Raw genomic sequence first — 26,172 nt, 5'->3', positions numbered from 1 at the left:
TACCAATCACCCAATGAGATGGGTTTCCGTTTTCTAGCCTCGACCATGTACGCGCTTTTCATATCATTGCTTTTGATTTTTTTTTTTTCAAAAACAGCGCTCTTGTTATTATGCTCGAGACGCCACCTGGAGCGAGCGCCTATTGGTCGGAGGGAACGCGGCGGGGACTGGGCGTGAGCGCGAGGCGTCGTGACGCAGGGGCTGGAGGGCGGGGCCATCGCGAATTCGCGATGCGCTTGTCCGCGGCCCGGCGTCGCACTCTCCAAGGTGTGCGCGCTCCCCGCTCGTCCATCGGCGGCTCAGCAACGCACCTTCGGTAAGAGCGACGTTTCCTTCCCGTGGTATTTCAAGCACGTGCCCTTTATGATGCTCCCGTGCGATGAGCGACCTTTGTTTGCGGAGTTCATGCATTATGTTTTTCTCATCCTCGCTGCATGTACATGTACCGGTACCTGTACAGAAGACTGTTGTCGGGGCAGGTACGATGTTGTGCGGTCTTTGTTTTGCGGGGAGCCTTGAATTGCCAGAGGGTGTGGTTATCGCGCTCAAACTCCGTTAGGAAGCCAAGCTGATCTGATCATATCGACATTAATAATTAAATGGTTGTCTCCGTCCTCCTCTTGAATGTGGTCATTTCTCGACATGGTTATGAATGAGCGCTTTTGGCCGTTTCTTTACGACGCTTGAATGCGGGAGGTGGTTCGACGAACGAGGGTCTCTCGGGTTACATGAACGAAACGAACTTTGCAGCGGATGCGAATTGCGTAAAAATCCACCTGCGCTTTGACGTTCTGTCTCCACATAATTAAATAAATCATCCTCTGGCTACAAAAGCTTAGACATTAAATTTTGGTGGAGCCTCCTCCTCCAAACCCCCTCTCCTCCTTCCATTCCCTCCCTCATCCCTGCCACACATCCTCCTTCTCCAATACCTGTACCTGTGAGATTCCGGCCAATAAAGTTTGAGTCGACTCGTCCTGCTGCCAATTTTATTTAATTATCGCACTCTTCAACGACAGGTAGTCCCACAGGTAGCAGCTGAGGTACCTTTGAGTCGTCCCATCCGCGTTCGATTGCCCCACCTGACTACAAACTGTCAGTGTCAGGTCACAGTTTCACAAGCCACGCGTTGCGTCTTCAGATGGACGCCAAGTCATCGGTATTCCATCTGCTACCATTACCTGGTGGATGTTAAAGTTAGAGTTATCAGCAACACCTTGTCTAAATTCCAAATATACCTGCCACCTTCAGTCAAAACTGAGGCCTGGCCAACTAGTTTCTGAAAGGCTTGGTGCAAAAATTTTCCCTGGCCGACCTCACAGAAAGGTGGAGGTAATTGGAAACTTTAAATCGGTGGTTGTAGAATTGTTTTGACAAAATAAGTGTATTTTTTTAATTTACGTTGCATGAAGAGACTGGTAGGCTGGCTTACAGGTGCGCACACTCACCTCTAACCTGTCTAACCTGGATTTGAATCTCAACCCAGCTATAAACTGTGGTCCTGGTGTTTCACAGGCAGAGCGATTCATCAATGTGTGTGAAGTCCCTCGGATGGACGTTAAACGAGGCGGCCCGTCTGCTGGAATTGGTATATCGACGTTAAAGATCTTTCGGAAGACCTGGCGAGCCCTTGCCGGCACCCTTGCCAAATTCCAAATTCCTGCCCTGACTTCCTGTGTCGGAGTGGCGACCCATCCAGGATTGCAACCCAAACCATAAGAACTGCTCTGGCAGCACCGACGCTCTATGTAGACCATGGTCCTGATCCGATCTGTTCGTTGTGCGAAGAATCCGTTTGAGGTATTTCCTGACTGACCCCCTCTGCGGTATCGTCATGTACGGTATCGGATGTGAGGCATTGATTCCCCTGGCGAATCATCTGATTTCCTCCGCTTGTCATTTTCTCTCATGATCGTCGCCTATCGTCCTCCATAGCTTCGAAAAAGCCTGGAGCGCCCCCTTGGAGGCCACGTCCAGAGTTATCGTCGAGCGGATTTGCGAATGCTTTGCCATCGGTGCAAAGGCAGCGAGCGGTTGCGGGTTAGGTGAGTGCACAGTTGCGGATGAGGAGAGTGCACAGTTGCGGATGAGGAGAGTGCACAGTTGCGGATGAGGAGAGTGCACAGTTGTGGGTGAGGTGGTTGCGGGTTAGGCGAGTGCACAGTTGCTGATGAGGAGAGTACACAGTTGCAGATGAGGCAAGTGCACAATTGCGGATGAGGGGAGTGCACAGTTGCGGATGAGGAGAGTGCACAGTTGTGGGTGAGGAGAGTGCACAGTTGCGGATGAAGTGGTTGTGGGTTTGGAGAGTGTACAGTTGCGGGTGAGGAGAGTGCACAGTTACGGGTGAAGTGGTTGCGGGTTAGTCGAGTCCACAGTTGTGGGTGAAGTGGTTGCGGGTTAGGCTAGTGCACAGTTGCGGGTGAAGTGGTTGCGGGTTAGGCGAGTGCGCAGTTGCGGATGAGGAGTCGGCGCAGTTGCGGATGAGGAGAGTGCACAGTTGCGGATGAGGAGAGTGCACAGTTGCGGATGAGGAGAGTGCACAGTTGCGGATGAGGAGAGTGCACAGTTGCGGATGAGGCGAGTGCACAGGTGCGGATGAGGAGAGTGCACAGTTGCGGATGAAGCGAGTGCACAGTTGCGGATGACGAGAGTGCACAGCTGTGGATGAGGCGAGTGCACAGTTGCGGATGAGGTGAGTGCACAGCTGCGGATGAGGCGAGTGCACAGTTGCGGATGAGGCGAGTGCACAGTTGCGGATAAGGTGCGTGCACAGTTGCGGATGAAGAGAGTGCACAGTTGCGGATAAGGTGAGTGCCCAGTTGCGGATGAGGAGAGTGCACAGTTGCAGATGAGGCGAATGCACAGTTGCGGATGAGGTGAGTGCACAGTTGCGAGTGAAGTGGTTGCGGGTTTGGTGAGTGCGCATTTGCGGATGAGGCGAGAGCATAGTTGCGGATGAGGAGAGTGCACATCTGTGGATGAGGAGAGTGCACAGTTGCAGATGAGGAGAGTGCACAGTTGCGAGTGAAGTGGTTGCGGGTTAGGTGAGTGCGCGGTTGCGGATTAGGCGAGTGCACAGTTGCGGATGAGGAGAGTGCACAGCTGTGGATGAGGTGAGTGCACGGTTGCGGATGAGGAGAGTGCACAGTTGCGGATGAGGCGAGTGCACAGTTGCGGATGAGGCGAGTGCACAGTTGCAGATGAGGCGAGTGCAGTGCACAGTTGCGTGTGAAGTGGTTGCGGGTTAGGCGAGTGCACAGTTGCGGGTGAAGTGGTTGTGGGTTACGCGAGTGCACAGTTGCGGGTGAAGTGGTTGTGGGTTACGCGAGTGCACAGTTGCGGGTGAGTTGGTTGCGAGTTTGGAGAGTGCACAGTTGTGGGTGAAGTGGTTGTGGGTTAGGTGAGTGCACAGTTGCGGATGAGGCGAGTGCACAGTTGTGGATGAAGTGGTTGTGGGTTAGGTGAGTGCACAGTTGTGGATGAGGCGAGTGCACAGTTGCGGATGAGGTGAGTGCACAGTTGCGGATGAGGCGAGTGCACAGTTGCGGATGAGGAGAGTGCACAGTTGCGGATGAGAAGAGTGCACAGTTGCGGATGAGGCGAGGGCACAGTTGCGGATGAGGCGAGTGCACAGTTGCGGATGAGGCGAGTGCACAGTTGCAGATGAGGAGAGTGCACAGTTGCGGATGAGAAGAGTGCACAGTTGCGGATGATGAGAGTGCACAGTTGCGGGTGAAGTGGTTGTGGGTTAGGCGAGTGCACAGTTGTGGGTGAAGTGGTTGTGGGTTAGGTGAGTGCACAGTTGTGGATGAGGCGATTGCACAGTTGTGAGTGAAGTGGTTGTGGGTTAAGTGAGTGCACAGTTGCGGATGAGGTGAGTGCACAGTTGCGGGTAAGTGGTTGCGGGTTAGGTGAGTGCACAGTTGTGGATTAGGCAAGTGCACAGTTGTGGGTGAAGTGGTTGTGGGTTAGGCGAGTGCACAGTTGTGGGTGAAATGGTTGCCGATGAGGAGAGTGCACAGTTGCAGATGAGGAGAGTGCTCAGTTGTGGGTGAAGTGGTTGCGGATTAGGTGAGTGCACAGTTGTGGATGAGGTGAGTGCACAGTTGCGGGTGAAGTGGTTGCGGGTTAAGTGAGTGCACAGTTGCGGGTGAAGTGGTTGCGGGTTAGGTGAGTGCACAGTTGTGGATGAGGTGAGTGCACAGTTGCGGATGAGGAGAGTGCACAGTTGTGGGTGAAGTGGTTGCGGGTTAAGCGAGTGCACAGTTGCGAGTAAAGTGGTTGCGGGTTAGGTGAGTGCACAGTTGTGGATGAGGCGAGTGCACAGTTGCGGGTGAAGTGGTTTCGTGTTAGGCGAGTGCGCAGTTGCGGATGAGGCGAGTGCACAGTTGCGGATGAGGCGAGTGCACAGTTGCGGGTGAAGTGTTTGTGGGTTAGGTGAGTGCACAGTTGTGGATGAGGCGAGTGCACAGTTGTGGATGAGGCGAGTGCACATTTGCGGGTAAGTGGTTGCGGGTTAGGTGAGTGCACCGTTGTGGATGAGGCGAGTGCACAGTTGTGGGTGAAGTGGTTGTGGGTTAGGTGAGTGCACAGTTGTGGGTGATGTGGTTGCGGGTTAGGCGAGTGCACAGTTGTGGGTGAGGCGAGTGCTCTGTTGCGGATGAGGCGAGTGCACAGTTGCGGGTGAAGTGGTTGCGGGTTAGGCGAGTGCTCTGTTGCGGATGAGGCGAGTGCACAGTTGCGGGTGAAGTGGTTGTGGGTTCGGTGAGTGCGCAGTTGTGGATGAGGCGAGTGCACAGTTATGGGTAAGTGGTTGCGGGTTAGGTGAGTGCACAGTTGTGGATGAGGGGAGTGCACAGTTGTGGGTGAAGTGGTTTGCAGGTTCGGCGAGTGCACAGTTGCAGGTGAAGTGGTTGCGGGTAAGGCGAGTGCACAGTTGTGGGTGAGGCGAGTGCACAGTTGTGGATGAGGGGAGTGCACAGTTGTGGGTGAAGTGGTTGCGTGTTAGGCGAGTGCACAGTTGTGGGTGAGGCGAGGGCGCAGTTGCAGATGAGGCGAGTGCACAGTTGCGGGTGAAGTGGTTGTGGGTTCGTTGAGTGCGCAGTTGCGGATGAGGCGAGTGCGCAGTTGCGCAAAATGTTCAAACTTTACGGTGCGACGTAATGCGGGTCAGGGGACCAAATTCAAGACTGAATTTTCAATGAACGGCTGTTAGTATCACCACAAAACTCATTTGTGCGCCATTGTAGATTGTTCCGAGGCATGCATTAATCCGATGGGCAAGCACAATTTATGAAACACCAAATATGAACATTGAATGCATTTTAAATAACAGCTAATGCTGTGTTTTTCCACAGCTGATAGATTTCATAAGGACGAACAAAGCAACTCTTTCAGAGGCCGGTAATTCGTATCGTACATGTGCGAGAGGTCTCGCCAGGATGTTACATTGTTGACCACCACCCGTAAGTGTGATTGGATGATGAAAAAAGGAGAAAGAAGAAAAGCAAATATCAATACTTGTATAGCCCCTGAATACGAATACTGAATAGGATGATGTGATATGTTATTATTATTACTGTAAAACCTAGTGTTTGTTTGGAGGTTAAGGAGGTTCGTTTAACATATTAGGATCTTGAGTTTGAGCCCCTAAACTGAATAACACCAGGTGGGTTGACTCAGCATGCCATCCTTCCGAGGTCGGCAAATTGATTAATCAGCATATTGAAACAGGGGGCACTGCATCAGTGACACAACTGCACTTCCAGCAATGATGCAACCAGACTGAATACAAAATAATAATAATTATTACTGTGTTATTAACATTATTAGAGAGCTTCATGTATATGTAAATCCATTCAAAATTTCATTTTAATTTCAAATTTCACAAATTTTGTTTTTCAAATTTCACAAAATAAAATTTCAAATTTTTCCCCATTCCCTTGGGCACAAAATTTCATGTTGTCATTTGAAATGTCCCTTCCATGATCCGCCATCTTGTCCCTTCCATGATCCGCCATATTGTTCCTTCCATGATCCGCCATCTTGCTCACGTGATCTTGCTTTGGTCTGGCGCGACCGATAAATTATTTTCACCTGTTGATTATAATTATTTTCACCTGGTGATTAAAATTATTTTCACCTGGTGATTAAAATCAATAAATTGCAATACAGTTCTGTACAGAATGGATTTTGAATTCGAAACCGCTCATCATTTTTGCCAGCTACACCGACTTCTTTTTTCCACCAGCTACACCGGCTTCAGTTTTCCACCAGCTACACCGACTTCATTTAAGCCAGGTACACCGATTTTAGTACGTACCTGCCAGTCGGACCTACGTACTTGGTCCAGTCGACTAGAAGTCTAGACTATATAGCCTACATTAGGTAAGTCCTGCATTATATCCCAATCTATCCATTCAATAAAATTAATTTGAATTTTAATTCTAAGCCCAAGATCAAACAACCTAGCCTAGCAAGGCCTAGGCCTACAGATGTTTGCGAGGGCTGCGTACTCGATCGACTGTCTATTGTCGACGAAGCTCTCACTCTACGCAATGCGTATTCATATTATTATTACTATTAACACTCGCTCGTTTCGGGAGCAGCCAGGTTGGGATAGTGGGGATGGTGGGGCAATTATATCTTTGTGTCATGGATAATAATCCCCCCTGGCTGCAGCAGGGGTCAGTAAACCACTTGCACTGTGGCACGTGCACAGGTAGAAATTACAAGTTGCCTTCCCTCTCCCCTCGCAGGGGAGTGGGGAGGAGGAGGAGAGGGGTGGGTGGTAGGGGGGTAAGGAGGTACCCATTACCTGATCCTGGGTACTGCCAACCAAGTACCAAGGTGTCTGCAATTTATTTTGTTATGCTCTTACAGGAACACAAACAACACAGATAAACACTTTATTTATTACGTGTAAAAGGTGGCATCATTGGCTGAACGTAGATACACTTGGTCCGTTATATATAGATTATTATACATCCAACTGAATAATTCCTTCAGCTTATTGAGTTGCTGATTGAATGACCTATCGGATGGATTAATCAGCCTGGCACAGTCGATCATCGGGGTTTCGATCCCAGAACCCCCTCCGAATGGCAGATCCCCAACCTTAGTGGGTCGAAATGTCATTCAGAGAGATTGGTGGGGGGAGAGGGGGAGAAGTGGAGGAGACAGCAGGGAGGGAGGGAACAGATATACTTTCTGGTGCTTTTATTGGGGAAAAGGTACAAAAATATATGTATATGTGTGCAAATAAATGTAAAACTCAACAATGCCAGAGAGAGAGAGAGAGTGAGAGTGAGAGAGAGAGAGAGAGAGAGTGAGAGAGAGAGAGAGAGAGAGAGAGAGAGAGAGAGAGAGAGAGAGAGAGAGAGAGAGAGAGAGAGAGAGAGAGAGAGAGAGAGAGAGAGAGAGAGAGAGAGAAACAACAACAACAACAACAACAGGCATTTTAAGGCCATTTTCCCTGCTAGAGCGGGGGTTAGCCTTGCGGTCCCCATGACAATCTTCTCCATTTTGCCCTATTTTCTGCATCTCTCCTTGTTAACCCCCTTGCCTGCATTTCTTCTTCCACCATCTTTAGCCAAGTCTTTCTCGGTCTTCCCCGTCCTCTACTTCCTTCTACATTCATTTCCATCACTCCTCTCAACCAGTCACTTTCATCCTTCCTCAACACATGACCAAACCATCTCAACCTGTTTCTCTTCACAGCATCAATCACAGGCTCGATTTCCATCATATTTTGCAATTCATCATTTGTCTTCCTCTCTCTCAACGATACTCCGCACATCCACCGAACCATTCGCATTTCCACCCTTTCCAGCCTTCGTTGCTGCTCTACTTTCATTACCCATGACTCACTCCCATAAATCATAACACTTCTCACACATGCAAAATGAACCTTTCCCTTCAGCTTCAACAACACTCCCCTCCTCATCAGCACGCCGCTCAGTTCCTAAAACTTCTTCCATGCACATCTCACTCCAGCAACCGTTGCCAAGTCTGATACACCTTCTCCATTCAGCATGTCTCCGAGGTAGCAAATTTTTTTCACACCTTCCAGCTTCATGCCGTCTCCAAGGTCCAACTCAACATTTCCTCAATCTGCAGCTCCCTCTGTGCACACCTGACACTTGAATGTAGCTGCCACACTGGTTAATGACCCTCTCAAGCCACTACATTTTTGATGAACCCACTCAGTGCACATGGTACATTGAATGGAGTTCACTCCGACACCCTTCCTGCACACAACACACGGCCACTTCCCAGTTGTTTCCACCTCACCACATGCTTTACCACTTGCCATCACCGTCGTATTTCTGATATTCACCTTCAGACCTTTCGCCTCCATACATTCCTTCCACTTGTTCATCTTCTCCTTCAGTCCATCCATACTCTCCACAATCAACACCAGGTCATCTGCATACAACAACTCCCACGGTAAACCCTCCTTTACATTCCAAGCCAGCACCTCCATCACAGCTACCAATAGTAGTGGACTTAGTACCGACCCCTGATGCACTCCCACCTTCACCTCAAACTCACCACTGTTCCCGTCCTTCGTCCTTACAGCTGTGCGCGCTCTTTTGTACATTGCCATCACTACTCTGATCAACCATTCCTCCACTCCTAACTTCCTCATTGCCCATGTCACTACTTCACTTGGAACCCTATCGAATGCTTTCTCTAGATCAACAAACCCAAGAAACAACTTCTTCCTCTTCTCCATGTACTTCTCCTGCAACTGCCTTTTTTTTTTTTTTTTTTTTTTTTTTTTGTATACAAGATCGAGGCTCGTGAAAGAGCGAACATTAATCACACAGAAAGACAAACCGACACATAAAACATATAACATCGGGAGCGGTAGACAAGATGGGGAGAGAGGGGGAAGGACAGAAACACAACATTTGAGAGCAGGGACCGAGAGACATGGAGACATCGAGAGATCTGAGAGAGGGCGAGGGCTTTGGGGGGGGGGGGGCATGGGAAGGGGGCGGTGGGAGAGGTATAAAATATATGGACACTGCCAGGACTTCCAGGAAAGAAGTTGGAATTTCAAACAAGGTGGATCTGGGGTGAATTAGCGGGGGTAGAAAAGATCAACGTTTTGGATGGGGGAAGATAAGAGATGGTGGTGAACAGCTGTTTTAAAGACCTGGAGGGAGGAGTGGGATTGAAGGGAGTGAGGGAGTTTGTTCCAGAGGCAGGAGAAAAGAGGAATGAAAGAGTGAAGGTGAGCAGAGAGCCGAGATTTCGGCAGTTTAACCATCAGAGGGTTGCTGGCAGATCTTGTGCGACCTGTAGGAATATTTGGGGGACAGAGCACAGAGAGAGCTGGGGGTGCAAGGCCGGAGAGGAGTCGGTAGAAGACAGAAAGACCACCTACCTGCCTGCGGTGAGTGAGTGAAAGGCCCTCAGAGATAGCTTCATCGCGGGAGATTCCAATAATTCTGAAAGCTTTGGTTTCAACAGCGTGAAGCCGAGCTAGGTGTGAGGCAGGAGCACCGGCCCATAGGGGAGAACAGTATTCCATTGAGCTGCGGATGAAAGCCTTGTATGTGGTGAGGAGCTCAGGTGTGCCGAGGAAGGACTTCGCACGACGGAGGATGCCCAGTCGGCGACTGGCTTTGGAGGCCAGCTTGGAAATGTGGTTTTCCCAAGAAAGATCATGGCAGATAGTGAGACCCAAAATCTTGAGCGACAGAACTTCTTGGAGAGGATTGTTGAGAAAGTAGATGGGAGGGTTGTCCAGTCGATCTTTTCGGAGAGACATAGTAAGAGTGTGAGATTTGTCAGGATTGAAAGACATGTTCCACTTGTTTGACCAGTCTGTGATTTTGTCCAGGTCTTCAGAGAGTGAGGAGGCAGCAGACTGCCGATCTGAGGGAAGAGGAATGGAGCGGCAGAGAGTGGAGTCATCAGCAAAGAGATAGAGAGGATTTTCGAGAGAGTCAGAGAGATCATTGATGAAGACCAGAAAAAGCACGGGGCCCAGAACACTGCCTTGGGGAACTCCAGCCTGAACAGGAAGAGGAGATGAGAGAAACCCATTCAGGGCCACACGTTGACGACGACTAGAGAGGAAGTCTGCCAGCCATGCGTGGAGATTTCCATGGATACCAAAGGAGGAGAGTTTGGTGAGCAGAGCGGGGTGCCAGACCGTGTCGAAGGCACGTGATATGTCGAGGGAGACAGCTCTAATTTCCTGTTTGGCATTGAGGACCTCCATCCATTGTTGAGACAGCAGAAGCAGCATGTCCAGAGTAGAGTGACCTGGTCTGAAACCAAATTGATGATCAGAGATCAAGCCATTGGAGAAGAGGAAAGATTTCATATCCGAAGCAATGATGGATTCCATGACTTTGCTGATAATTGGGAGAAGGCTGATTGGTCTGTAGTTGCTAGGATCTGTTTTTGCACCTTTTTTGTGCAAAGCGGTGATGTTGGCTGATTTCCAAGCAGATGGCAGTTGACCTTGAGCAAAAGAGAGGGTGAAGAGAACAGAGAGAGGGTGAGATAGAGCAGCAGAGCAGGATTTTAGGACCCGTGGGCTGATGCCGTCGGGTCCAGTTGCAGAATCAGAGTCGAGGGTTGACAGAAACTTTTCCACCTTGTCAGGAGGAAAGGACACGGAGTCCAGGAGCAGCAGGGTACGACTGGGTATGGTGGGTACAGAGAGGGATGGGTTTGGGACACAAGATTTAGAGGCAAACACAGAGTTGAGGCATTCAGCTTTTTCACGTGCGGAGTCAGCTGTGTAGCCATTTGAGGTAAGGGAGGGGATGGAGGGGGAACAAACACCAGAAACGGATTTGACCAGACGCCACCAGGATTTGGAAGAGGGAGACAGATAAGAGAGTTCGGTCTTGAGAACGGAGAGATATTGTTTCCTGGCTCTCCTGAGGGTGGACACACACTTGTTTCGGGCTTTGTGAAAGGAAATGAGATTTCCTTCCGTTGGATTTGCTTTCCAGGAGACGAAGGCAAGTTGTTTCTGGGCAACAGCCTCACCACAAGATTCCGTGTACCATGGACGGGAGGAAGGGTATGACAACTGAAGACGAGATGGGATAAATCTGTGCATGAGAGAGAGCAATTTACTTTGGAAGAATTCCCAGGATGAGTTGATGTCAGAGGTGGTAGAGATGGGAGACCAGTCCAGATGATTGATGGCTGCTTGAAGACCGTGCCAGTTGGCCTGAGTGAAATGCCAGACTCGTCGACGCTGAGCAGGCTCCCTGAGGATGGTCAGAGAGATGTCCACTTTAACAAGGACATGATCAGATGATCCGATCGGAGCAGAGGAAGAGCAGCAGACATTTTCAGGGAAGTTAGTCATAATCAAGTCCAGAAGAGAAGATGTTCCGTTGACTGAGATCCGGGTCGGGAAATTGACAGATTGTGTCAGTCCCAGTGAGTCGCAGAAGTCCTTTGCTGAGGAGCCATGGCTGGTGAGAGAGGTACCCACACCCAGCCAACTGGCATGATGACAGTTGAAATCACCACATATGAGGAGGAGAGAGTTGGGATGAGTAGATAGAAGTTGGTCCATATCATCAGACAGCGATATGTAGATGGAGTCATCACTGTTTGGTGGACGGTACAACACACATATGAACAAGAGGTGGGAGCGAAGGGGAAGCCGTAGCCAGAGGTATTCCTGGGGGTGAGGTGGAGAGAGTGCAGTGCAGGGCGAGTGAGGAAGAGAGTTTTTGATAAAGATAGCAACCCCGCCTCCAGGACGAGGCTCAGGTCTATCATACCGGAGGAGGGAGTAGCCCGGGAGAGATGCTATGGAATCAGAGACATCATAAAGGAGGAAAGTTTCTGTTAAGCAGATCACGTCTGGTTTGACAGAAGCAACCTGTATGGAGAGATCAGTTAAGTTTGAACGAAGGCCCCGGATGTTTGAGGTCCATACCGTTAATGAAGAGGAAGGGGGAGCATCAGATACAGAACAGGGGGGAGGAGGGGTAGGGTAAGATGTGGAAGAGGTGGAAGAGATAGGGAGAGCTGTTGAAGGTGTGTCAGAGATTTCAGAATAGCTCGGAGAAAGGGAAGGATGGGGCGGACAAAAGGTTTGATGGTGATTGGGTGAGCCACAATGAGGTGTTATTTGAGGAGGGGGAAGAGCGAGGCAGAAGGTTGGGGGAGATGGAGGTGAGAGTTTGAAGGGGGAAGAAGCGGGGAGGACGCTTTGAGGAGGGGGAGTGAGAGGGGGGAAATTGAGAAGCAATGAGGGTGGGGAGATTTGAAGGGGAGGGGTGAGGGGGGAGTTTGGGAGGGAAGGGACAAGGGGAGGGATTTGAAAGGGATGGGATATGGGGGAGATTTGGAGGGGAGGGGTGAGGCAGGAGTCTAGGAGGGGAGGGGCGAGGGGGCGTCTTGGCGGGGAGGGGTGAGGGGGTAGTTTAGGAGGGAGGGGGCAAGGGGGGAGATTTGAAAGGGATGGGTGATGGGGAAGATTTGGAGGGGAGGGGTGATGGGGAAGATTTGGAGGGGAGGGGTTATGGGGAAGATTTGGAGGGGAGGGGTGAGATTGGATTTTTGAAAGTGTACGATTTATGGGAAACGAACATTTATTGCAAAATGAGTTTCTTGTGACCTTCGAGTTAAAAATACGTTTAAGGACGCTGGATGGAGGATGGAGTGCAGGAGAGTTTAGGGAATGTAGAAAAAAGGCACTATAGGAGATGGATATTTTTTTTGGGATGAATTGATTTGGTGAGCAAGTCGAAAGCAGCCTTTTAAAGAAGAAGAAGAAAAAGGTGTTATTAAAGCGCGGCGTTACGCGCGCTGCTTGTGAGCAAGGAGGAAGCGGACAAGCGGTAACATATAAACGTCTTTATTGTAAGACTACACTGTAACACTGAACTCCTCTGGGCTGGTCGCCCGGTGTATATCATGAGGCCACGCCTACCCCTCGGGCGTGGCCACCGCCCACTTGGTGCGTGGAATGATGTCACCACGCCAGTGGGCTTTTGTGTCCGCCACACGCGCCCCCCCAGAATTCCCGCGCACCTGGAGGGCCAGTTTGCGGGGCAGACGAATGACCCGGCCGAAGCGCCCCCTGGCGATCGGCGGCGTCCAGGGTGCAGGGATGCCAGGTGGGATGCCCCTGGCTGCCCCTGGGATGGGTGCAGGACCGGGGGCGGCGTGGCGGCGGGGCTGGGCGGTGCCGGGGGTCCGCCCGCAGGAGGGCGGCCCCGACGTGGGGGTCGGGCCACTGGCGGTGGATGGTCCACATCGAGGTGGGCCGGCTTGAGGCGGTCTACCGAAACGCGGTCAGGAGTACCGCCGATGTCCAGGGTGAAGTGCTTCGCCCCGGTCTCCAGCACGCGGAAAGGCCCGTCGTACGGGGGCCGCAGTGGTGTCCGATGGGCATCGTGGCGGACGAAGACGTACTCCGCCGTGCGAAGCTCCGGGGCGACGTGCGTCGGTGGGTGCCCGTGGCATGCCGTTGGCACCGGGGCGAACCTCTGGGCGGTCTCTTGCAGAGCGGAGCGCTGCTGTGCCGCGGACCATGGTGCCGTGGAGTCGGGGAGGAACTCGCCCGGCACCCGCAGCGGTTGCCCGAAGACCAACTCCGCCGCGGATGCGCGCAGGTCCTCCTTGGGCGCCGTCCGGAGGCCCAGCAGGACCCAGGGGAGCCTGTCGACCCAGCCGCCGTCGCGGAGGGTGGCCCGGAGCGCGGCCTTCAATGAGCGGTGAAATCGCTCACACAGGCCGTTAGCCTGGGGGTGGTAGGCCGTGGTTCGGTGCAGCCGGACCCCGAGCCCCTGCGCAACCGCCCCCCAGAGCTCCGAGGTGAACTGGGGGCCACGGTCGGATGAGATGTCTGAGGGGGCGCCGAACCGGGCGACCCAGGTGGCGATGAAAGCCTGCGCGACATCGGCCGCCGACCGCCGTTGTCGACGCCAAGGGCACGGCCTCCGGCCACCGGGTGGTGCGGTCCACCATGGTGAGGACGTAGGTGAAACCCCGCGAGGGGGGCAGAGGTCCCACCAGGTCCACGTGGACGTGGTCAAACCGGCGTTCCGGCACCGTGAACGGGGCCAACGGGGCCTGGGTGTGCCGGTGCACCTTGGCGCGCTGGCACGCGAGGCACGTCCTGGCCCAGCCGCGGACGGCCTTCCGGAGGCCATGCCAGACGAACTTGTCGGCGATCAACCTTTGGGAGGCCCTCGCGCCCGGGTGGGACAGGCCGTGGATGGCGTCAAACACCTGGCGCTGCCAGCCCGCGGGCACAATGGGGCGAGGACGCCCGAGGGAGACGTCGCACAAGAGGGCCGCGCCCGCGCCGTCGAACGGCACCTCGGTGACGCGGAGGCCCGTGACGGCGGTCCGCAAGGCCTGGACGTCGGGGTCAGCGGCCTGGTCCGCTGCCATCCGGGCATAGTCGATGCCGAGGTGGACTGCGTGGGCGACGGCCCGGGAAAGGCAATCCGCCACCGGGTTGTCCTTCCCCGCGACGTGCTGGATGTCCGTCGTGTACTCGGACACGGCCGAGAGGTGACGCTGCTGCCGGGCCGACCACGGCTCGGTGACCTTGCCCATCGCGAAGATCAGCGGCTTGTGGTCGACGAAGGCAGTGAACGCCCGGCCCTCGAGCAGATGGCGGAAGTGCCTGACCACCAAGTGAAGTCCGAGCAACTCGCGGTCGAAGGTACTGTAACGGCGTTCGGGTGGGCGAAGCTGCCGGCTAAAGAACGCCAGCGGTTGCCAAGCTCCACGCACCCATTGCTCGTGCACCGCGCCCACCGCGTAGTCCGAGGCATCGGTGGTGAGGGCGATCGGTGCATCGGGCGCCGGGTACGCGAGCATGGTGGCGTTAGCCAAGGCGAGCTTCGCGCCCGTGAACGCCGTGTCCATCTGCTCGGTCCAGGTAACGTCGCCTTTGCCCGGCTTACCTCGGAGAGCTTCGTGCAGGGGGCGCAGGAGCTGGGCGATACGGGGCAGGAACCGATGGTAAAAGTTCACCATGCCCAGGAACTCCTGCAGCCCTCTGATCGTGCGGGGGCGCGGAAACCCCTTCACCACCTCCACCTTGGCCGGCAGGGGGACGGCTCCGTGCCTGGTGACACGGTGCCCCAGAAAATCGATTGTGGCGGCGCCGAACCGGCACTTTGCGGGGTTCACAATCAGGCCATGCTGGCCCAGGCGTTCGAAGAGCGTGCGGAGGTGGCGTAGGTGCTCTTCGCGGGACGCGCTGGCGACGAGGATATCGTCCAGGTAGACGTAGACAAAATCCAAGTCGCGCAGGACGCTGTCCATCAGTCGCTGGAACGCCTGAGCCGCATTCTTCAGACCGAAGGGCATGCGCAGGAACTCGAAGAGTCCGAATGGCGTGATGACCGCCGTCTTCGGGACGTACTCCGGCCTGACGGGGACCTGATGGTAGCCGCGTATGAGGTCCACCTTCGAGAAGAAGGACCTGCCCGCCAAACGGGCGGAAAAGTCCTGAATGTGGGGGACGGGGTAGCGGTCGGGAGTCGTGGCGTCATTGAGACGGCGATAGTCCCCGCACGGTCGCCATCCCCCGCCGGGCTTCGGCACGATGTGCAGCGGCGACGCCCAAGCGCTCTCTGAGCGCCGAACGATGCCGAGTCGCTCCAGGGTAGCGAACGCCGCTTTTGCCACCGCCAGCTTCGTCGGCTCGAGGCGGCGTGCCCAGGCGTAGACCGGTGGCCCGACGGTGGGGATGTGATGGGCCACCCCGTGCTTGACGGCCCCCGCCGAGAAGGTGGGCCGCGTGAGGGCCGGGAAGCCGGCGAGGAGGCGGGTGAATGCGTCCGCTGCCGGAAGCGTACAGACCAACGTGGCCGGAACCGAATCGTTCGGCAAGCCGCTTGGCAAGCCGCTCGTTGAGCTGGGCAACGCACAAGCGAGCGAGCTGAACGTCTCGGCCTGGACAAGCCGTCTGCGCTTGACGTCGACCAGGAGCCCATTAGCGCACAGGAAGTCCGCGCCAAGCAGTGCCATGGGCACGTCGGCGGTGACGAACGTCCATCGGAAAACCTGCCCTCCAAACCGCAGAGAGAGGCAGCGTTTTCCGTACGTACGGATGGGCGTCCCGTTCGCGGCAAGCAGCGCGGGGCCCCCACCCGCGGCGTGCTTGTCTGACGTGCCGGCGGGAATGACACTCACCTGCGCTCCCGTGTCGCACAGGTAACGGCGCCCGGAGAAGGTGTCCGTTATGAACAGCAGGCTGCTCGAACGGCCGGCGCTCATCGCCACTATTGAGCGCCGGCCCGGGCGTTTCCCGACCCGTTGAAGGAGCACGGCGGATGACACCGCCGAGCTTCGTGGCCGAACTTGGCGTGGAACCAGCACCAGGTGGTGGAGCTGGAGGAGCGCGGCTGGCTCCGCCAGGCCGGTGGAGTCGACGGGTTTCCCCGCGGTGGCGGTTTTCTCCGCGGCGGTGGGCGGGGCGTGGCGGCGTTCACGAGGTGCGTATCAGCATGCTGCTGAACATCAGCGTGCTGCTGAACATCAGCGTGCTGTAGAAGATGATGCTGTGGAACATGCTGCTGAACATCAGCGTCGAAGGCCGTGACGGCCACGCCGACGCTCGCCCGCGTGTCCGAAGCGGCGAAGTACTTGTCCGCCTCGGCCGCCAATGCTCGGGGTTCCGTTAGCCCGGTCCCGGCCAACGCGAGGCGAACCTGCGCTGGAAGTTGGCGACGGAAAAGCGCCCGGAATAGCGAACCGGGAGCTTCGTCGCCCAACAGTGACAGCATATGGTCCATTCGGACCGACGGGCGCGTCTCACCGAGCTCGGGGGAGATCCAGGAGGGCGGTCGGGGCCCGTGCGTCGTCCGTGAGGCTGAACGTGGCTAGGAGTAGCCGCTTGAGTGCCTCGTACTTGTGGCCTTTCGGTGGGTGGCGAAGGACGGACACAACTCGAGCGGGCCGTGCCGGGCCCGAGGGAGGCGACGACGTGGCAATAGCGCGTGTCATCGCCGGTGAGGGTGCCGAAGCTGAAATTGGGCTTCGGCCTGGACGAACCAGACTTCGGCCTGAGCCTCCCAAAATTCCGGAAGTTTGACGAAGTCGGCCATGGCGATGGCGTCGCGTGTGGAAGGATCGCTCCGGCAGATCCAACGTCGAGGGTCACCAGTAAAGCGCGGCGTTACGCGCGCTGCTTGTGAGCAAGGGAGGAAGCGGACAAGCGGTAACATATAAACGTCTTTATTGTAAGACTACACTGTAACACTGAACTCCTCCGGGCTGGTCGCCCGGTGTATATCATGAGGCCACGCCTACCCCTCGGGCGTGGCCACCGCCCACTTTGGTGCGTGGAATGATGTCACCACGCCAGTGGGGCTTTTGTGTCCGCCACATTATAAAATATGACGGAATACATAACTTGAGGGGAAAGTGTAAACATTGAAGGTTAATGAGTGAAAACTATCTGGGGGAAATGGGGAGAAACACGTGGTCGAAGAACGAACGAACGAATAAGAATGAATAAACGAATGAGAACAGAGAAGGAAATGTTTTTTTTTTTTTTTTTCCCCCCCCCCCCCCCCCCCCCCCCCCCCCCCGAGTTGAGATTTACACAAGGAAGTAGGCTATGGGTGAAAAGTCTGGGAATACAGAGAACGAAAGTTATTGGATCACAAAACGACGGACCGCTGAGAGAAAAACAAAGCCTCAAGGTTGTACAGTGCACACTGTACAAGGCCTCAAGACACGACACGGCAAACAGACGATCAATTTATGAAAGATAAACACCGAGAAACAACCAAAGTTGCACAATAACTTCACACACCGAAAGATAAATACAGTTTCGACAAAATACAATTGTGAACAGACTTAACTTCGAAAAACGTGGAGACCGTGTGGAGCTTCGAAAATCCCTCCCACCGTCTCCGAGATCTCGCGAGATCTGGGATACAAAGTGCATCTGTCGTTCCTCTTCCTGGCATAAATCCAAACTGCATTTCGTCAATCTTCACTTTCTTCCTTATCCTCCTCTCCAACACCCTTTCCAATACCTTCATTCCATGCTCCAATAACTTTATCGCTCGGTACGAGCCACACTCCAGCGGGTCACCTTTCCCCTTGTATAGAGGGATGAGGGCACTCAGTTCCCAATCCACTGGAATGCGGCCTTCTTTCACCACCAGATTACAGGTCTCTGTCATTCTCTTCACACCCCAACTTCCTGCTGCCTTCAACATATCTCCCACAACTCCCGTCGGCCCTCCCGATTTTCTACTCTTCATTGCTTTTATCGCTTCCTCAACTTCCTTCTCGGTTATCTTCTCTGCCGGTCCTAAAACTGGGTTACTCTCTATGTTGCCATCCCATTCATTCTCTGCATTCAACAGCATTTCCATATATCTCTTCCATCTTCCTTTATTTCCATCTGGGTCCACAACGATTTGTCCCACTTCATCCTTCAACAGAGAGAGACAGAGAGACAGAGAGAGAGACAGAAACAGAGAGAGATGGAGAGACATAAACAGAGAGAGACGGAGAGACATAAACAGAGAGAGATGGAGAGACATACACAGAGAGAGACAGAGCAACATACACAGAGAGAGACGGAGCGACATACACAGAGAGAGATGGAGCGACATACACAGAGAGAGACGGAGCGACATACACAGAGAGAGACGGAGCGACATACACAGAGAGAGACGGAGTGACATACACAGAGAGACGGAGATACATAAACAGAGAGAGATGGAGAGACATACACAGAGAGAGACAGAGCAACATACACAGAGAGAGACAGAGCAACATACACAGAGAGAGACGGAGCGACATACACAGAGAGAGACGGAGTGACATACACAGAGAGAGACGGAGATACATAAACAGCGAGAGATGGAGAGACATACACAGAGAGAGACAGAGCAACATACACAGAGAGAGACAGAGCAACATACACAGAGAGAGACGGAGTGACATACACAGAGAGAGACGGAGATACATAAACAGAGAGAGAGATATAGACATAAACAGAGAGAGATGGAGAGACATAAACAGAGAGAAATGGAGAGACATAAACAGAGAGAGACGGAGAGACATAAACAGAGAGAAATGGAGAGACATAAACAGAGAGAGACGGAGAGACATACACAGAGAGAGACGGAGAGACATACACAGAGAGAGAGAGACAGAGAGACATAAACAGAGAGAGAGATATAGACATAAACAGAGAGAGATGGAGAGACATAAACAGAGAGACGGAGAGACATAAACAGAGAGAAATGGAGAGACATAAACAGAGAGAGACGGAGAGACATACACAGAGAGAGACGGAGAGACATACACAGAGAGAGAGAGACGGAGATACATAAACAGAGAGAGAGATATAGACATAAACAGAGAGAGATGGAGAGACATAAACAGAGAGACAGAGAGACATAAACAGAGAGAAATGGAGAGACATAAACAGAGAGAGACGGAGAGACATACACAGAGAGAGACGGAGAGACATACACAGAGAGAGACGGAGAGACATAAACAGAGAGAGACTTCGCGACATACACAGCGAGAGATGGAGAGACATATACAGAGAGAGACGGAGAGACATACACAGAGAGAGACGGAGAGACATACACAGAGAGAGACGGAGAGACATACACAGAGAGAGACGGAGAGACATACACAGAGAGAGACGGAGAGACATACACAGAGAGAGACGGAGAGACATACACAGAGAGAGACGGAGAGACATACACAGAGAGAGACGGAGAGACATACACAGAGAGAGACGGAGAGACATAAACAGAGAGAGACGGAGAGACATAAACAGAGAGAGACTTAGCGACATACACAGAGACGGAGAGACATACACAGAGAGAGATGGAGAGACATAAACAGAGAGATATTTTGACATAGAGAGAGACAGAGAGACATAAACAGAGAGAGACTTAGAGACCTAAAGAGAGAGAGACGGAGAGACATAAACATAGAGAGATAGAGAGATGGAGAGACATAAACAGAGAGAAACAGAGAGAGAGTCTGAGAGACATAAACAGAGAGAGACATAGAGACATAAACAGAGAGAGATGGAGAGACATACACACAGAGAGAGAGAGCCAGAGAGACACAAAGAGAGACACAAACAGAGAGACACAAACAGAGAGACACACAGAGAGACACACAGTCACACAGAGTCACGCACACAGTCACGCACAGAGCCACGCACAGAGTCACGCACAGAGTCACGCACAGAGTCACGCACAGAGTCACGCACACAGTCACGCACACAGTCACGCACACAGTCACGCACAGAGCCACGCACACAGCCACGCACAGAGCCACGCACAGAGCCACGCACAGAGTCACGCACAGAGTCACGCACAGAGCCACGCACAGAGCCACGCACAGAGCCACGCACAGAGCCACGCACAGAGCCACGCACACAGTCACGCACACAGTCACGCACACAGCCACGCACAGAGCCACGCACACAGCCACGCACAGAGCCACGCACAGAGCCACGCACAGAGCCACGCACAGAGTCACGCAAAGAGCCACGCAAAGAGCCACGCACAGAGTCACGCACAGAGCCACGCACAGAGCCACGCACAGAGTCACGCACAGAGCCACGCACAGAGCCACGCACAGAGTCACGCACAGAGTCACGCACACAGCCACGCACACAGCCACGCACACAGCCACGCACACAGTCACGCACAGAGCCACGCACACAGTCACGCACAGAGCTACGCACGGAGCCACGCACGGAGCCACGCACAGAGCCACGCACAGAGCCACGCACAGAGCCACGCACACAGTCACGCACAGAGCCACGCACACAGTCACGCACAGAGCCACGCACAGAGCCACGCACAGAGCCACGCACACAGTCACGCACACAGTCACGCACGGAGTCACGCACGGAGCCACGCACAGAGCCACGCACGGAGCCACGCACAGAGCCACGCACAGAGCCACACACAGAGTCACACACACAGTCACGCACAGAGCCACGCACGGAGCCACGCACGGAGCCACGCACAGAGCCACGCACAGAGCCACGCACAGAGTCATGCACAGAGTCACACACACAGTCACGCACAGAGCCACGCACAGAGCCACGCACGGAGCCACGCACAGAGCCACGCACAGAGCCACGCACAGAGCCACGCACAGAGCCACACAATTAATATTGGAACATGGTACAAGACCTTGTTAACCATAAAACATTGCTTCAAAAAGGGGACCCCGGTGCCCGAAAAAGGCCAACCCCTTCTCTGTGGGGAAAAATGGCCTCCAAAGGTGTTTCTTCTTTTTCTTGTACAAGACCTTGTTAACACCGTTTGTTCCTCAAGTAGTTTATCTCACACACATTTTGGGAAAAACTAAATTCACGTTCTAACCTCGCTGATACACGCGCACTGAAAAACACCATTGCATTGCATTGTGGTGTGGGATTACCACTTAATGTCTCCTTCCCAACCGTTATATAGCAAGTTTAACTGTAGCCGTTACATTAGGAACCTCTGTCGTGTAAGTTACTCACATTTGGTGGTGAACCCTCCCCAAAAAGACCACATGGTGAATAAAACATTAATTTTATGCCACACAGGGTTCAACCAATGAAACAAAGGAACTAACCTTGCACAATCAACGAAAGCATGGAACAGGTCACCGGTGATTGTGCAAAAAGGGCAACGATTCGATACAGGAGAGAAAAGCCTCATAATAAACATGTTCGATGGAACAATCGAGTGGGGCAAGTCGCCACTGGAGGTTACCTGTTCTTCTGCTTATGAGATTACTGTGCATTGATTCCCATACAGGTTCAATGAGAGGTCCCTCAGGCAGCATTATTTCCATGGGATAACTCCACTTGATGATTAATCCACAGGAAGTAACCTAACACCTGACTTGCAGATACTCCTGGAAGGAGTACTTTTAAATAAATTTGGCCTCATGTTTATAGGAGGGCGAGAGGGGTGGGAGGGAGGGCCATACTGCATGTCGTTTTTGGCCCGATCCTAAAGGTGAAAAATCACTTGAAAAATTATAGTATCCGTATCTGGATCCGGGTCTTCACCAAAATATAATCATTTCGTCCTTGTCACACATCCAACCTGTTCAGCAAATTTCGGCTGAATCTGTCCACAATTTTTTGAGACATCCTATTCACAGACAAACAAACAGACAGACAGGGGTGAACACATAACCTCCATCCACCTTGATAGCGGAGGTAACAACATCATAAGAATGGCTGCACTCTGCACGAAATATTAAACAAGAAAGAGCAATCAGAGATTGCAGACTCTCGCCAAGGATGTGTTTACAGTGGTTTTTAAGGCTTTTGTGTTAAAAACAAATATGGCGGCCGAACCACGTGACCGATGACGTCATCATTTTTTTTTTCTCGACCATAGAGATGAATTCAGTTAGCTGAAATGAAAACCCTATTCAAATTTCAAGTCAATCAGATTAAAATTGAGGATTTTAGAAATTTGAAAAAAAAGTGGTTGACCTTTGGCCTATATTGACCTTTTGGCCTATGCTGATCTCAAAAATTGTTGGTGGTTGAATTCAGTTAGCCGATATGAAAATCACATTCAAATTCCAAATCAATCAGATGAAAATTGAGGATTTTAGAAATTTGAAATTGTTGTTAACCTTTGGCCTATGTTGACCTTTTGGTCTATGCTGATCTCAAAAATAGTTGGTGGTTGAAAAATAGTTGGTGAGCCGATATGTAAATCCTTTTCAAATTTCAAGTCAATCGGATGAAAATTGAGGATTTTAGAATTTCAAAAAAAAGTGGTTGACCATTGGCCTGTGTTGACCTTTTAGCCTACACTGGTCTCAAAATATTTGGTGGTTGAATTCCGTTCGCTGATGTGTAAATCCTCTTCAAATTTCAAGTCAATCGGATGAAGAGAGAGAGAGGGGGAGAGCAGAGAGAGAGGGAGAGCAGAGAGAGAGAGGGGGAGAGCAGAGAGGGAGAGCAGAGAGAGAGGGAGAGCAGAGAGAGAGAGAGAGGGAGAGCAGAGAGAGAGGGAGAGCAGAGAGAGGGAGAGCAGAGAGAGGGAGAGCAGAGAGAGAGGGAGAGCAGAGAGAGAGGGAGAGCAGAGAGAGAGGGAGAGCAGAGAGAGAGGGAGAGCAGAGAGAGAGGGAGAGCAGAGAGAGAGGGAGGGCAGAGAGAGAGGGAGAGCAGAGAGAGAGGGAGAGCAGAGAGAGAGGGAGAGCAGAGAGAGAGGGAGAGCAGAGCAGAGAGAGAGAGGGAGAGCAGAGAGAGAGAGGGGGAGAGCAGAGAGAGAGGGAGGGCAGAGAGAGAGGGAGAGCAGAGAGAGGGAGAGCAGAGAGAGAGGGAGAGCAGAGCAGAGAGAGAGAGGGAGAGCAGAGAGAGAGAGGGGGAGAGCAGAGAGAGAGGGAGGGCAGAGAGAGAGGGAGAGCAGAGAGAGGGAGAGCAGAGAGAGAGGGAGAGCAGAGAGAGAGGGAGAGCAGAGAGAGAGGGAGAGCAGAGAGAGAGAGGGGGAGAGCAGAGAGAGAGGGAGAGCAGAGAGAGAGAGGGAGAGCAGAGAGAGAGAGAGGGAGAGCAGAGAGAGAGGGAGAGCAGAGAGAGAGGGAGAGCAGAGAGAGAGAGGAAGGGAGGTAAGGGGAGAGAGGGAGTTGGTGGGGGAGTGGGAAGTAGGGGGTGGGGGCGTTAGGGAGTGAGATGAAGTTAGAGGAAGGAAGGGAGTTAGAGGGATGGGGGAGTTAGAGGGGGAGTTAGCAAAGAGGTTGAGAGATGAGAGAAGAGGGAGGAAGGGGATGAGGGTAGGGAGTGAGATGCAGACGTGAGCAGCAGTCCCTCTTGCATGCATTGGTGCTTGATTCAGTCATTCTTTTATTTTTGCACCTGTAATCTGTAGGCAACATCAGAAACGGATCACAGGTATCAATAAAATTGATAAAAACGTGGTGCAGTCTTATATTGAATTTCTCCAGGAGAGGCTGTGCTTATTGTATTTTTGGAGACCATCTCGCACTCCCTGATAATGAGCAACCAGCAATGCAAAGAGGTGAAGTGCACGAATGCTTTTAGGAGACCAATTTCTTCCTTTTTTGCATGCAGTTCTTTGCAGTTTGTGCGCTTTCTCTGGCACATCACACTAATTAGTGACGAATCGGAGAACAGCAAACACGAAGCGACAGGTCAGTCTTATGGTTGCTGGTCTAATTATTCTGCCTTTTATTTGGGAGTGAGCAAGGTTGGCTGATTGAATAGTTTGTCTTATTTTGTCCACCTTTTTGGCAAATTGTCTGGTGTAGAAGAATACGAGGAGGAGGTGGTGAAGGTTGGGTGAGGGGTGGAGGGGGGTGAAATTTGGAAGCAAAGAGTGGAAGTTGATTTCGTTAGGAATGATGGAATTGGCTCCAAGGTGTGGCAGTTGGCTGCCCTGGGTGCAGTGGCTTTGTGTTTGAATACAAATTCCTTCAGCCGTCTCCTGTATGCATGTAAGCAATGTTTGGCCCAACGCCCACTGCTTCTAACTTGGCTCAGCCCACAAATTGCTTCGGTACAGCCCATAGGAAGCAGAACAGCTTGGAGACACAATATGAAATGCACCTCATTTTTGTTGCCATTCCTGGGTTGGTTTAACTAAATTTGCGTGCTCCCTTGTGGTCCGTTTTATAAGCAGCTTATGGTTTTATCCCATCTGGACTTTTCCGCCTCCCATCGTAGCGTCTGCAGATGTTTGCCCAACCGTGCCAGCTTCTTAGCCGGTCAGACCTTAGGGATGCAGCTGCATGTAGTGAAGAAATCTCAATAATTTGTTGATAAGTCAGTTTCTTTTTGGAACTTTATTTTTATAGTTAGGCAAAGGTTTCACACAATCTATCCCATGGACTTCACACCTCTGTGCACATAGATTGTGAAAAAACCTTCATTCGTAGGCTTCTAGGGTACGTGACTTGTACATTCGACCATGTGTGTTTATCCAAATATATATATATATAGGAGATAAGGGGAGAGAGGGAGGTAAGGTAAGAGAGGGAGTTTATGGGGGAATGAAAAGCAGGGGTGGGAGAGTGGGAAGTAGGGGGTGAGGGCGTTAGGGAGAGAGATGGAGTTAGAGGAAGGAAGGGAGTTAGAGGGATGGGGGAGTTAGAGGGGGAGTTACCAGAGAGGTTGAGAGATGAGAGAAGAGGGAGGAAGGGGATGAGGGTAGGGAGTGAGATGCAAACGTGAGCAGCAGTCCCTCTTGCATGCATTGGTGCTTGATTCAGTCATTCTTTTATTTTTGCACCTGTAATCTGTAGGCAACATCAGAAACGGATCACAGGTATCAATAAAATTGTATATATATATATATACTAGCTGAAAGCACCCGGCGTTGCCCGAGTTATTTTTGAATGAATTTACTACTATAATTCAGCTTTTACTCGTGGCCGTAGACGATTGACTACTATAATTCAGCTCAGCTTTTAATTGTGAAATGGGCCCAGCTCGGCCGAGGTGGGCCTCGACCGGCCTCACCACCTAGCCTATAACCTTCCCGGGCCTGTCCCGACATTTTTGGTCCTTTTTGAATGAATTTACTACCATAATTCAGCTTTTACTCGCGGCCGTAGAAGATTGACAACTATAATTCAGCTCAGCTTTTAATTGCGAAATGGGCCCGGCACGGCCTCAACCGGCCTCGCCACCGAGCCTAAAACCTTCCCGGGGCCCGTCCCGACATTTTTTGTATGAGAGGTTTCCTCCTATCTTTCACCGTTCAGGAGATTAGCTTGCGCAGACAAACAAACAAACAAACAAAAACTTTCTTTCATAATATAGAGAGAAGAGATATATATATAAATAGTTGTCCTTTTGTCAAGCCTTTGCTGAGGGTGGGGGGGGGGGGGGGGGTGTTTTCCAGGCTCCTGATTGGTCCAGTTTGGCATTCCGCCACACAAGCTCCCCCAAAGTTCCTCAGGCCCTGATTGGTGGTTTTGAAATATTGCCTGTCCACAAGCCCTCTCGAAGGGACTTTTACCTGGTGCATATCCCAATGGTGTTTGGTCCTTCAAGACTTTGAATCAATAACTGTGGATGCAGTTTCAGTGCATCTGCCTGGATAAATATCCTTTATGAGTGGAGCGCCTGTCTTTCCCTCCCCAACACATAAAAACATACAAACCCGAAATAATGGGAAGGACTAAGATAATGATCTGCTATGAAATAATTATTCTAAGGGACCT

General features: G+C 52.2%; 1 protein-coding gene across 2 annotated transcripts in view; it reads left to right on the top strand.

Annotated features, from left to right (window-relative positions):
* Positions 1-197: 197 nt before the first annotated feature.
* The window catches only part of LOC137431851 (catenin delta-2-like), a 580,901-nt gene continuing 554,926 nt past the window's right edge, over positions 198-26,172 (top strand). The window contains exon 1 of one of the 2 annotated variants that reach the window (XM_068123611.2): positions 198-316. The gene's annotated coding sequence lies outside the window, so the exon portion shown is untranslated. The remainder of the gene's footprint in view (positions 317-26,172) is intronic. The other variant, XM_068123613.2, reaches the window with a different exon arrangement.

This window comes from Myxine glutinosa, chromosome 7 (genome assembly GCF_964187855.1).
Source record: "Myxine glutinosa chromosome 7, kmMyxGlut1.1, whole genome shotgun sequence".
In the NCBI taxonomy this organism is placed as follows: Eukaryota; Metazoa; Chordata; class Myxini; order Myxiniformes; family Myxinidae; genus Myxine; species Myxine glutinosa.
The sequence above is the reverse complement of the archived record's forward strand: the minus strand, read 5'-3'. Positions and strand labels throughout refer to the sequence as shown.